General features: G+C 42.1%; 1 protein-coding gene across 3 annotated transcripts in view; it reads left to right on the plus strand.

Moving 5' to 3' along the window:
- pacrg (PARK2 co-regulated) overlaps positions 1 to 14,635 on the plus strand; it is a 275,559-nt gene that overhangs the window by 12,155 nt on the left and 248,769 nt on the right. The window contains exon 1 of one of the 3 annotated variants that reach the window (XM_054796971.1): positions 9,916 to 10,030. The exons of 1 other annotated variant lie outside the window; for it this stretch is intronic. The gene's annotated coding sequence lies outside the window, so the exon portion shown is untranslated. Of the gene's footprint in view, positions 1 to 9,915; positions 10,031 to 11,575; positions 11,917 to 14,635 lie in introns of those variants that run through there. One more of the 3 variants, XM_054796972.1, reaches the window with a different exon arrangement.

A 14,635-nucleotide genomic window follows, 5' to 3' on the forward strand; every position in this document is an offset into this window, starting at 1 on the left:
TCACTGGCTGCTGTGATAACGCACGTTGTTTTCACTTTTACTATTATTCCTCAAATTACCCTCAGGGAAGCGATGAGGTGAGATGCGGCGGGTGAAGGTGAACAAGGGAGGAGTGCAGAAATGAGTTGGTTGGCAAGGAAAACAAACTAACACTTCTAAAATTTCAGAACTGTATAGATTCTGTTCTGGGTCAGCACGGCACTTACGTCAGCTTTGTGGACCGCTTGTATTGAATTACCAAATAAATGCACGATGCAAGAAACACTTCCTGCCTTTCACTTTTAATGCACCACTACTTGCTAAATATACAGTAAATGATGGTTGTCACGTTACGCCTTCGTATCAGGCGCACGCTCTGGGCAGCCCCGGACAAGTCCGAACATCTACGTCTTTTGATCTGATAAATCTAGTAACTTTGATCAAATGTAGCATCACTACAGCTTCTGCTTGGATATTAACACACCAATAATGCCACTTCCATATGACGTTTAGTATCATTCATAGTAGCGATGCCGTAGTTCACAGTCTGATTGGCTTCTGGCTGCCCTGTTCTCGTGAGACAGTCGTGAGACAGTCGTGAGACAGTTTTTCTCCGACGGTTAGGTCAGGTTTTAAAGGGAGGTATTGGGCTTAGAAATGGACTGTGGATTTGGATGAGGTTAAAGATTAGGGTTTAGGAATAAGGTCTCGGGCTTTGGGTCGGTATTAGCTTTTGGTTTAAGGGTATGGTTGAGTTTTGAAGGTGTGATGGGGGTAATGGAAAATCAAGCACGGTGATGGAGATGGCTGAAACTGAAGGACGGAGCGACAGCAAATGTTTCTGAAGTCCACACACAGAAACACATGTAACCTCTTGGCATGTACGCGTTAATGACAACATCAGCTAAGCCCCGAAGGCTTTCTCTTTGCAGTAGTTAGTGACTTAGTGACCCACGATGCCCCTTCTGACACCGCCGTGAGTCCCTGATGTAGCGCACACTCCATTCCAAGTGTCACCCCGCTAAATGCGACCAAGCACACACATTCTAAGTGCTAAACACATTCCTCTCACACCTTTCCTGATACCAGAATGCATGTGGGGTGTGATGTGAGGAGGAGAGAGAAGGGGTGATGAAAAGTGAAAAGGGAGATTGGATGGATGGAGAGTTAATGGCAGCTGTGTCACACTGAGAGCATTAGCGTAATGTGGCGTCAAAACAAGGCCTCAGATGAGCAACCCTATTTGAATTTGCAATGCAGCGTCGCACCGTCGTCGCTCTGGGATTTTCTAAATAGTAATACGGCTGGTGCGACAATAGCATGTTGTCGCACCAGCCAGGTTGTGTTGTGAATATCTTGGGTTGCAATGAATTAGAATGATTTTCCTAGCCCGGGGCTTCATTCACTTCATTACTTTTATGTAAACAAAGATAAGATGGCACGCTTACTTGGAGAAAAACACCCTCATTTGCCGGACAGATTAAATTAAATTGAGGTGAAGAAATCATTTTTATAAAGCATTTTTCTAACAGACGTACACACGCATAGAATTTAATGTGGCCTCGCTAAGGAATCAACCATACCCGTGTCCGGTATCCGGTATGTTATGGATTTATTCATTCATTCCACAAACACTTACTCTGCTAAATGTACACCGCAGTATGCTGGTAAAGTATTTACTTATTTCAAGAGCAACAAAAATTCCGTTGACAGTTAAACTTTACAAAAATCTAGAAAACACTTCTTATCACAGAAGGGTCTTGCAAGGCGGCACATACCCCAAGTGCTAGCCGGTGGTTACCCGCCTACTGTTTCTGGGACGAGATGGCCAGAGCCTATTGCCGGAAAATATGCTGGTGTTCCTGGATGACCACTGGTGCTTTACCAGACTTGAATCCACCCGACAACAACCTCTGCATCGCTGCATCCATTCCTGCCATCTTACATCTTAAGACTTTGACTGTCGCCCTGATTGAGATATGATCTGGAGATAAGGTGATTTATTATTATCATTTAGCCTGGGAACACTTCGGGATCCGCCAGGAAGGAGCTGGACGAAGTAGCCGGGGAGAGGGAAGTCTGGGCTTCCCTGCTTAGGCTGCTGCCCGACCTTGGATAAGCAGAACAAGGTGGATGGAAGGACCTTGACATGTTTTGACTGTCACCTCGTCTTTCTCAGAAGGACTACACCTAAAAAAAACTTGTCTGAATATACAGTTGAGGGCTTCACTACACATCTTAAAATAACGCCTGGAACTCAGTCCACTATCTGTCAGTCAACTCCAGACGTGGGAGCAGTAAATTTGATCATTTTATTTTTCTTCCGCAAATAGGCTAACCTAGCATGATGTTGCTGTTAAGATGAGATTATAATGTTAGCACTATGGCTCACATAGCTATGCTAGTGTGGCTATATGCGGTATATGGCAGAGTTTCAGTATGAAACGGATAAAATGCACAAAGCTCTTCATGGAGCCACACATGCCGTCGGAGAAAGGCACGGAAAAGCGGAGCTCATTAGCGGTCGAGGCACACAAAAAAGTGCTATTAAATTCCGGCACATGGCAAGATTTTGGCCAACACACTTGCGACACACTATAACGGGAAAAATATTGTAACATGGGCCCTTTAAGAGCATCAGCTAGCAGTAAAACACATGCCAGTTTATCATGCAAGACACTTCCCTGTCCTGTTATGCATCTTTAGCTCAAAGGGCCATTGTGCACAAGGTGTCCACACAAGCCTCATTACACTCCCAGGCCCGTCCAATTACGCCCAGCCAAAAAAGCATCCAGCGTGTCCTTTGCCACCGTGACGCTGGCCAAGAGTCCACATGTCCTAGGCAGAACTAGAGTAGGCACCGGCTGTGGAGAGACACCTCAGCAAGCGGCTTCTCCCCAACACATATGGCCTTGTTTTTTTCCATCTTTGGACGCACCAGGGCAGTGAATAGACGAGGGGTAAATGACCAGAAGACAAAAAAAAGCGGCACAGAAGCACAATGAACACATGCGAGACAAAAGAACGAGGAGAGACGAGCAGAGTGGTGGAAAAAAATGAGTAATCGAGGGAGATGGAGAGAAAGGGGGTCGAGAGGGTGTGAAATGAGAGAAGAGAGTTTAATTTGTTTTTTCGGCGGTGTTGCGTCGTCACCGAAATGTGTTTACCAGCCCCTGCTTCACCATTAGTGACACTCGGGTGCCCCTGTAGGAGAAAGCAAATAGGTTCATAACTGCCTCATGTATCCTCCAAATGTTCCCACAGCTCTCCGTCTGTTGGACTGTGTCGCTCCGTATGTCTCCTCTCCACCCTTCAGCCAATCGTCTCCATCTTCGTCACGCTCCCTTTTGACTGTTTTTGTTTTGTTCTTGCATTGTGCCTCGATTTTTCTTCACTGGCCGATGCAAAAGTACTACATTTCAGTGAAACGAGACTACTCTAAGCTAACTCAACATGTACATGCTTAGGTAGGCTATTTGTAAACATTCTCCACCTGCTTTTTTTTGTGCTCTTTATCGACCTTCTACTCGGGGTACAGTACAGGGAAAGGATTTGAGGTTTGGGTCAGATTTAAAGTAGGTTTAAGGTTCCGGAGTCGGTCTTTGAGTTTCTGTATGGTCCAGGGCAGTCTTAGGGTTTTGGTAGAGGAAAGGAAATTAGGTTAAGGTTTCAGAGTAGGTCTTGGTCTGGTAGTATTGGGAAAGGGCTCAGCATTTGAGGTTAGGTTAGGAAGAGATCATGGACGAGGGATACTGTACAGGGAAAAGACTGGGACTCTCTAAATTAACCTACCTGGACAAGGCAGGTAGCCATACCACATTAAGTCTCGGTTCTGTTTGACATTTCTTCCTTGGAGGTGCTTTTTCCTTGTTTCCGTCGCTAAAAGTGTTTGTTCATATGGTGTTCAGTTGGTATGAGGCATGTGGTCACATAGGAAGTACCTATAGGTTAGATCAGTGGAACCTTTTTTGACCCACGGGGGGGGTTCGTACATTATAGCGATCTAATTTATCTTATTTCTTATGTATTGTGTAAAACTAAGACATGAATAACATCAAATTAAAAGCACAAAATGAATGCCGACCCACCATCCACCAGTTCAAGCCTGGTGTTTTTCTAGAGAGATTATTACATGGCTGTTTGACGTGTGTGGTAAAAGGCAGTGCGCTAGCATGAATTAACTGGAAACAAATGTGCACATTAGCACTCAATAAGTCATCAAAACGTACCTTTATGCATTCCCACTTAGTATCAGCATTTGACACCAAATATGAGGTGAAAGAAAAATGGTAAAAATACAGCAGTAGTCTATCTGTGCGGCGTGAGATAAAGTTAGCACACGCACAATGGACATGCGTCAAGTTAGACGGATGTAACAGAGAGAATCCGGCCACTTTTCAAAATAAAACATAAAAAAAAATGAAATAATGCAAATTATTATTCCCGGTACCAAATGACCCAAATGGCCCGGGGGTTGGGCACCACTGGGTTAGATGACTAACCTTTTGGCTAGTTCCAAATCACAAAGAGCACAACATACAAAAAGAGAATCATGCTAGGCGCAGCGCACGAATCATTAATTTTCACGGCCCACAAATTTCATTTGTGTTTGGACAGATGGGCATTAAATCTGAAGGACCTTCTGTCTTCTGAAAAGGGACATACCAACATCACTTTCCAGTGAGTGTCTGTCCCAAAGAAGTACCCGTTTTGTGTGTCCCCTTAAAGTCGTAGCGTGGTCCCGGTTGTTTTAATGTGGAGGGGAAATGCTTGATGGCTTTCCAAACTGATTTTTCAGAGGCACACGTCAAACAAAGAGTTACTCCAGAATGTTTTGTGAATCTCTTGAAAAATGGCTGAGAGTTATTTCTTGAATTCAATAGCGTTTGTCACCTTTTTTGTCAAAATGCTGGCACTTGCAACTTTATATTGCTCCCTTGCGGACTATTTTGCAGCCAACCGTGGTCAATCAGAAAAGCAGAGACTTGTGGCGTAACTGTGTTAATTAGCAAAGAACTCATGAGCTCATGACGTCATGGACGGGCGACTGAGCTGAAGGACAACGACTTCCGGTTCCACTTTCCATTTTGAGGGCATGCTAACATTTTCTAGTAAACATACGTTAACACAGTTGGACTCACACAGTGTTGTAGTACCCCGTCAATACGTGTACCATATTGTACGCCAATCAGGAAATGTACGTGACCCGAGGCAACTTTTTTTACATAAACGGAAAAACATGCTATCTGAGACCTACGCTAACCGAGGTTCCACTGTAGTTTGAGTCGCTTCTTGATGAAATCTAATAATCAACAAATGTCTGAGTTGCTAACAAACATTCAGTGCGTAGAGTTACAAAAACGGAACTGACTTTTTGCTCAGCCACATCTCCAAAACAGAGACTGGCCAATAGAAGAGCAGCACAGAAGAGGCTCGGCTCCGCCCACAGGTCCGATACTCTCCTCATGGCATGCTGTTCACTTCAGTGACACTAATTATGATTTCTAAAAAAACTTTTTGATATAAAATATTGATCCTATTCAAAAATGTAATTGTGGCTACACTGTATTCTCCGTTTTGAACACCCCCAAAATACACAGGACTACAAAAATAGCCCATACCAATTTAGAACAATTGAGAGTTCTCTTACGTTTGACTTCTCATTTATGCCTTAACTATTTTAACACAGTGTCATCCTTATGAGGGCGCTCCTTGATGTAACGCTTGCGTCTTTTCTCACCATGCAGCACATCAGTCCCCACGTAATTCAGTGAAAAATCAGCTCCATTAAAACAAATATACATTACTTCCAGCCTTTTAAATGTCTCATTCCGTTGAATTACTGTTTGAATTACTGGACCCCCCCCGTCCATTTACTGACACAGCCAGTCACCTTCCTGGTACTTCTGCCTTCATGGCCTCTTTTGTCTTTCGAGCTGGCTACATTTATCTCCAGCTGCCTGAAAAATCGCCTAGGCGTCCATCTCGCTGCTTCACACTAGCCCCAGGCAAGCTGAAGCTGCAGGAGACAACGCTTGCGTGTCTTTGATGGCGAGTCGGTTCACTTTCTCCTGCTCCAGCACAGACTGCTTTAGCTTCTTGGGGCGAGGCATGGGGATCAATGTCCCCCGATTGATTATGGAGAAAATTCATGACGTTTCATAATGTTCTGAACTCCTGTTTCCATGGCAGTATCGTATTGAATAGAACATGAATGTAGCGTAGCTAAACTTCCCATAGATGACCTCATGCTCTTCTTTGGACTGACTCAACAGCGCCTCTGCTGGTTGTAGCCAAGTAGTGCACTCTATTTAACGGTTAAGGAACTTTGAATCCTAAGGTGTATATACAGGTATGTGGGAGAAAATGGACTCAGTGTAGTCCAGCGGGCCTTTTATTGAGTCAACATTCAGTCACACATTGTTGAGCTAAAGCTGTTGACTTGCTGTAGCTTTGAGGAAATCAGAAAGAGACAAAGCAAAGTGAGAAATAACAACTGTGGGGCTGTCCATCAGCATCTGGATGGGTTTTTGGGAGTTGGCTTGCGTCTGTGTGTGTCCACAGGGCAAGAGAGAAGTGTGGGGGGGGGGATGTAATCTGGCCACCCTCAGCTGATAACAGCTTTCCACCTGCAGCCTCTTAACAAAACGCCCCGACCGCCATCAATCAAGAAGATGTCCTCCACACAGCGAGAAAGGGAAGCGGAATTTTCCATCTGGAGATGAGTTATAAAAGTTACAAAATAATATGAGATATAAAATAATACAGGACCAAGATCAGGGATACTGTGATGAATTTACTGGGAGAAAAAACATTTTCATAGATTGAGAGGGAGCTTTTCCTGAAATTGTATGAGAGACCTTGATACCACTTCACAATAAAAGCACCCTTATGTGTTGTAAGATGGAAGTGTGGTACCAGTCGATTAAAATAGCAACAAGTGAATGCTAGCTTTACCTACCCTAAATGCTCCATTAATGGCTCTATTCAATTACAGCTGAATGTCTTATTTGCTGGGGGTGTGGTCTACAAAAGCAAGTAACGGCCACGATCTCGAAATAGGGTCAAAAAACATCGGCATTAAGAACTGTGACTGTAGGCAACCTCCCATGAAGTTTTTATTAACGCCACAACTGGCCATTAGTGGTCAGCATCCGGCAGCTTTATCTACCTTGTTGGCAACCTTATGTGACACAGGATTTGTCGCCACGCACTGATCGTTTTTGTGATTGGCGTTTATCGACATACGCCAATCATGTGTTTTTTACGGAAATCGGACGATCGATCAGAGCATCCTTAATTCGTAAAGTTAAAACATTCATATGTTATTTATAATTTGTTAATAATAATATTAATTTCTTTCCAATTATCGCTGCTACCAAATTAATAAATGTGTAACTTTTTAGCATGGTAACCCGAAAAACAAAACAAATTTAAGTAATTATATACAGTGTATGTAATTTGTTAATATTATTTTCTTTCCTATTGTCAACTCCTCCAATTAATTATGTAATTTCAAAAATAAGATTCCTAATAATCATACAATAAGAATCTTTTTAGCATGATAAAAAGAAAAGAAAACATAAATGAAGTTGCTATATATAATTTCATAAAATTTCTTTCTAATTGTCGCCAATTAACATGTAATAAAAAATATTATTTTGAATAATACCTTTTCGTATGATATAAAAAGGAAATCAAACAAATGTAATTGCTATATATATTTTTATTAAAATATTATTTTCTTTCCCATTAATTCATATGTAATTAATTGATTATACATAAGCATTCGTGAAATGGTATGGTCCATGTTAGTTTTTCTCTATTATTATCATTTTTGGAGTAATTAGTTTTTATTGTTTTATCATTTGGTTGTTGTTATTCTAGAGAATAAAGAGTGGTGAATGTGCTTCGCTGAAAAAAGCCTGTAAAAATCAGCAACATATTCTCCTGTGTGGGGCATGACAAAGGGGAAAAAATAGCTGAACATAGTGTGCAAGGGCCTTAAATTATGCTCCATGTAGTCACCCTTCCGGCTACAGATGGCAATGAAGTACAATTTTACTGCCTGCTTGAATAATCCCTGTGGGGGTTTTAGTTTTGTGCAGCAGCAAAACGATTTATCACAGGCCTAAAGGTGGCGTGCATTTGCACAACTCTTTTTTTTGGGGGGGGGTTAATGTGTGGACATATTCCACTTCATTGTGATGCATCTCATCAAAAAGCGTATCTTGTGTGTGCACATCTGTCTGTCCTGTCCTGACTTAATGGGGCTTCAGCTCTCACACACGGCTGACAGATAATCGATGAGCCACTCAGCTGGCCCGATACTGCGACCTCTGTGCAGTGAGAGCTCGCCCCCCGCGGTTCCAGCGCAAATGCTATGGATTCATGTGTACGTTTTATGACAAAATTGTCACACATCTCCTGTCGCCGCCCATTGTGCCGTCTTGTCTTGTCCTGCTTGCATGGAGCCAATACACACGGTACACAAGGTGCTTCCACAGGGGCCACAGTGGGCTTGAGTCAAGCTCATTTCTGTTATAAGCAAAGACTCTGATAGGTGTCAGTACAAACAGTACAAGCTCAGCGCAGGATTGTGGGGAAACGTGTGAAAATGTGCTTTGAATGTTAGTATTACATTTTTTATCGTATGGTAAATGGAAAGTGAAACCATATATAATACAGATCCTCAAAATGGTATAATCATGACACAAACGGCCAGTCCCGCCCATGTCCCTGCAGACATTTTTGCTTGATATCGGCAATGTTTTTCAACCAATCTTGCCCAAATTTCACACACACGTGCCTGTCAGTGTCCAAAAGGTACGTTTGAAATTTTGTGGCGATCCGGCAAAACACCATAAAGTTACAGAGGGCGTTTTGTAGAGCGTGTTGAGCTGTGCGAGAATAAAGTTGTAAATATTCTCGTAGATCTATGACTTTATTCTCGAAATCTCTGATATTTTTTTCCCAATGTGGCCCTAACACTCCGTCGTCATGAATATTTGTATTTGTACTTTGTTTATCCCACAGTGGGGAAATTCACTAATGAATAAAAGTCGTGAATTTACAAGAAAAAAGTCGTAAATTTATGAGAAAAAAAGTCATATGACCTTTCCCCCGTTTTCATAGTTGTCTCAGGTTGGGAGATCTACCACCTGAGCCACGTCACCCTGTAAAATAAGTAGAATGTTATGATGATTTGTTTTTGGTAGGGCTGTCAAATGATTAACATTTTTAATCTGATTAATCAAGGTTTTCAAATTAATCATGATTACTCACCATGTCACACAATGTTACCTTATATTACCTTATCATATTATCTTATAATTTTCTATGTGTTTTAAACTAGCAAAGAGTACCTTTTGGAATACAGGAAGTGAGCAAATGTAATACAATTGATGTGAAATGTATGGGGGGTAGGATTAAATACACTTTGCTTCTTCCCACTCCTTTTTGTTGAACTGTGAATTGTACTATGTGATGTATTCCAATGTAACTTGTATGCATGTTCAAAATAAATTTAAACAATTACCATTACTCTGAAATATGCCCACTTTTACTGTATTTCATTGAAAGGAAGATAAATGACAGGGCAGGATTATAACAGAGATGGCAGACATGTCTGACAAACTAGCTAACACTGCTTTCTTTGATGGCAGAATATTTGAATCAGACTTTTAACATGAGCAATGAGGAGTTGCGTTCAAAGACACCACGTCATTTAAACTGAATTCACATGTTTTGAGTGAATTTTCTGGGATTTCCGAGCACACTTAAATGCAGCAAATTGTACTTCTGCATTAAGAGTTACAAAGTGAGTGTTAAGAATATCCACCTGTTGATTTTCATTGCATTTCTTTTTATTTAGACCACTCATACACACATAATAAAAAGGTTGTTAGGATGTTCGGAGTGTCAGTGAACGCATCTCGCGGTGTTGTGACAATGAGGAAGTGTTGTTCCGACCACAGAGGGACTAAAGACGCGTTTGCGAGTTGGAGAAACATATATGGTGTTGGAATTGCACTGCTGTTGATGTGTTCAGGTAAGAATAAAGCTGTAAAAGAGCGTTAGACACGGTGTGACTCTGTGGGGAGCTACACTGTGCCGCCGTCTGTCGTCATACTGTAACAGAGAGCAGCAGCTTGCCATGATGAGTGTGCGTTACGGTGAAACATTTAATGTAATTAATGAACTATATTAGTTACCGCCGTTAACACGCTATTTTTGACAGCCCCAGCATTTAGCAGACTAAAAACGGCAAAATTTGAAATGTTGGGAAGTAAAAATACAGACTGAATATTGAAATGTATCAATAAGTTGAATGATTACAGCGAGATCAGGGATCAGCAACGACTGTGCTGGGAAACAACCACTCTACCTGCTGAGCCATGTCCGCCTGCCGAGTAAGCAGAATGTTACAGTAATGGAAAATTATTTTCCACCAGTATGAGGAGGAAAATACTGTACATTACCAATTCATTTTCAAAGGGAAAACTGTCACAACAAATCTGGAATTACAGTAAATGTGAGGATTTTTTGAAAAGTCCTGACAGATATCCAGCGTGTCCTGAATGAACTGAACATGTGACGTTAGATTGAAATGTGGGAGGAGTTATGGTGTCAAATTTAAATGTGTGAATGCTTTGCTGCATGGAATTATACCATTTCTAAGAATAAACGCAGCAAAATTTGAAATAAATTGGCTGCAGCACATCTGAAAACACAGAAAGAACTGAACGGAGAATGATGGGAGGCTGCGGAATCGTCAGATAGATAGAATTGATTAAACCAGAAGATGGAGGACTGGATTGTAGAGGGCAAAACAACAAAGCAGAGTCGGAATTAATTTCAAAGCCAACAAAAAAATGAAATAAAGCAACACAAAGAAGGTCAGCTGACTTTCCGAACCATCTCTGCCTGTTGCGTTTCCCCGCGAAACGTTGTATCGTAAAGTAATCTCCGTTTACGAGACAAATCCCCAACGGCAATCCAATCAAACCTAATACCCCTGCTGGGCCCACCCGCTCTCCGCAACTCATCAGTATCCAGAGTGACGTGGAACTCAACAATCTGGTAAGGACGGCCGACTAAACACAGGTTTTTTTTTCCCCCCAAGAGCTGGAATCTCCTTGTCAGTGACTCTTAAGTGTGGGAAAGGATTTTTAGCTTTGATGCAAGTGAGCGTGAAAACTGCTCGATGAAATGTTCCGCTACCACGCTCTCCAAAAACACATTATGGAGTCCAACCTTTTATTTTGGTTCTCACTCAGGAACACACTTCATAAGGGAAATCCTGTCATCTGACAATAACACACACACACACATGCTTTCTGTGTGTGTGTGTGTGTGTGTGTGTGTGTGTGTGTGTGTAATGCCCAGCCAGCAGTGTTTAATGCGGTCCCACAGGGTTTTAATCCAGATTATCAGGAGTATAAAGTCACTGAGTCTTCCTCTGAGCTTTGCCCAGCCAACCGCTTAGTGCTCTCGCTCACAAACACACAGGTTTTCATGTTGTACGAGAACCAACTTTTTTTAAACGACCACTCTTTCTTAAAGGTCCCATATTATGGTATTTTTCAACAATTATTAAATAAGTCTCACGAGAGTGTATTGGAAGTGTGTTGACTGGAGGATTCACGCCTTAGCAACACTAGCATGGCTGCGGGAGCTACTGTGCAACCATTTCAGTCACATCTTAACAGCAACACCATGCTAGCACAGCCCGTCTGCTGAAGAAAAGCAAAATGATCAAACTTTATTTTAAGATAGCAACAGCATTCCAGCTCGCAAACGCGTCTTTAGTCCCTCTGTCGTCGGAACAACACTTCCTCGTCGTCGCGACACCGCGAGATGCATTCAGGGACACTCCGACCATCACAAGAACGTCTTTATCATGCGTCTAAATCAACAGAAAGACAAAGAAAAACAGTAAGTGGATATTTTTATCACTCACTTTGTAACGCTAAATGCGGAAATACATTTTTCTGCGTTTAAGTATGCTCGGAAATCCCAGAAAATACACTCACAATGTGAATTCAACTTTAATGACGTGGTGTCTTTGAACGCAACCTCTCATGGCTCATACTAACGCAGTTAATGTTGTGCTACTATTACAGAAACTGGTGTTTGGTAAATAGATTTTTTAGGATGTGTGGTATCTTTTAGCTTGAAAATACAGAATAAAATATACAAAATAAAATACAGTAAAAATGGGCATATTTCAGACATTATTTCAAATGTTGATTAATCATGATTAATTCATTTGAAACCCATGATTAATCCGATAAAAAAAAATGTTATCATTTGACAGCACTAATTTTTATGCATTTCCAATAGTTTTCTGCGTGTAAAACTCGAATTGTCAAACTATAAAAAGGTGTTTTGTGTTAACATTTTTGGATTTTGGGGAATGGATGAATTGGATTCACATTATTTATTCTATGTATTTATTTATTGTACATTGGCCACTAGGTGTCAGTAATTGTTTTGTTAGACATGTGTAACCCGCCCTGTTTCGCACCGCCCGCACCGGGGCTCTAACACAGGACCTTCGCAATGGGAGGCAAGAGCGCTGACCAGACGGCCAAAAGCCCGGACTGTCGACCGCGTGTTCAGCGCAGCTCTCAAAGCAGAGGGAGTCGTGAAATCGTATGCCATAACGTATGCCATAACGACAAAAATGTTCCATTTATTAACATTGAATCCTATGTCGCTGAAATTCACTTATCACGTTCGGGTCAGGAACCAATTAACTGCGATAAACGAGGGCCGGCTGTGCTTCAATAATGTAAATAAAATGATAACTGAGTAATAAATTCACCCATATAGTCGTAATGATCACAGTAAGAGCAGCAACAATACAGAACATGAACCTTGTGATGTTTTGAATTGTGCTGTTTGTGAATGCTGTGACCATGATTGGTGGATAATGAGGAAGTGTTGTGTTGCTGTTGCGAAGAGTGCGACGGTGTTGGAACTGAGCGCTGCTGTTGGCGTGCTAAGGTCGGCAATCAAGTTTAAAAAGAGCATCAGACTCTGTGTTCCTCTGTCGGGACTTGGAAGACTGAGTCTGCATTCATTTAGCACCCAAATGAGGCACCAATGTGTTTTTTCGGTCTGGGTACTGCCATGAACGTATGGAAAAGAGTTTTGGTACCCATCCCTTTGCTACCATGATGATGCCATACTTTAGCAAATGCCTCTATCTCCCCCTTCTCTTGCGCTCACTCTCACACACATACTGTAAACAAGTTGGATAACCCTCAAGGGGGCGCCGTGTAACCAGTGAGGAACAGATGCAGCTCATCCTGCTGTGATCGACTTCTCTTGGCTTGACCCATTTCAGCGGCCTCGTTTGACTTTGGTTTGATTGTCTCTTGTCCTATACGTTTGACGTTCTGAGGCGCCCGACCTCCGTATTTGATGAGCGATGAGCTGATTTTTCTTGTGGATATTCTCAACGCCTGCGCATTTCACACACACTAGTTTGGCTCGTGTGGTTTATTTTTCAAATCTGATGCCGCAACCTTTGCCTGCTCTCTTGCACGCATCATTTTCTGGAGAACATAAAATGACTCGGCTTCCTGCAGAGAAGAAGATGACGCCCTTGCCGTTTTTGTCTCCTGTATTTATCCTCCTCTTCTCTTAAGGTCTCATCATACTTCCATCTCCATCAATAAAGGACAACCAGCATGCTCCCTGGTGTTTTGTAAAATGGACTGGCTAGATTAGCCTCCGAAGATGAGAAGCTCATCCTCAACAGGGCCCCTTGTTCACATGGCTCTTGTTCTCTTGCTCAATAAAGCGCTGCAGTACAGTATTATTTACTCACAGCATCTAATTGGAATCAGCTGGAATGTGTGGTGACCGGCGGGGCAGAGATCATACCGCCCCGTGAGCTTCAAATATGGAGGATTAACTGTGGTGAGCAGGTTATACTGGATGTGTGGATTGGACTTGCTGTGGTTGACAACCAATGAGGAATATTAGGATGTCATAGGGAACGTTAACCATGACTGTATGCATGTGTGTAACCTAACTCTTCTACTCCTGAACCGCTGCACAGAAAAAGGGTGAAAATTGGTCAAAACATGCACTCCTGCTGTGTTGCCTGTGCTATTATTTTCCTGACAAATACACCATATGGTGGCGCTGTTATTAAACCCCTTTACATGAGATTTCTCACACCGCTCTATGCAGTTTACAAGCACCCACTGTAACTTTGGCGTGTTCCACCGAATCACACCGAAATTTGGTACACACCTTCATGGGGCTGACAAGCATGTGTGTGTAAAATTTGAGCAAGACTAGTTGAAGAAAATAGCCGCTACAAAGCGGGAACAGGCGGGACTTAGCAACTAATTGTCCCTAAGTCATTGACCATCATCATCATTTGTCCAATGATTATAAAACTTACAGTATATATTACATGCATGCTAGCATGTCTTCCAAAGCATTTTGAGCACAACCCATAGGGGGCGCCACAAATGTCACTTACATCCATATGAAAACAGGACACGCCATATCTTGTCCACAGAAGAGCTTTTGGCAGCGTCTACTGGTTTTTAGCATAAACTTTGATGGAGTGGGTGGTGTAATGCTGGAATAAAAGTCAGCCTTTTCATAGTCTTTTTAATGCCATTTGTTC

Source organism: Dunckerocampus dactyliophorus, chromosome 13 (assembly GCF_027744805.1).
Source record: "Dunckerocampus dactyliophorus isolate RoL2022-P2 chromosome 13, RoL_Ddac_1.1, whole genome shotgun sequence".
Classification (NCBI taxonomy): domain Eukaryota; kingdom Metazoa; phylum Chordata; class Actinopteri; order Syngnathiformes; family Syngnathidae; genus Dunckerocampus; species Dunckerocampus dactyliophorus.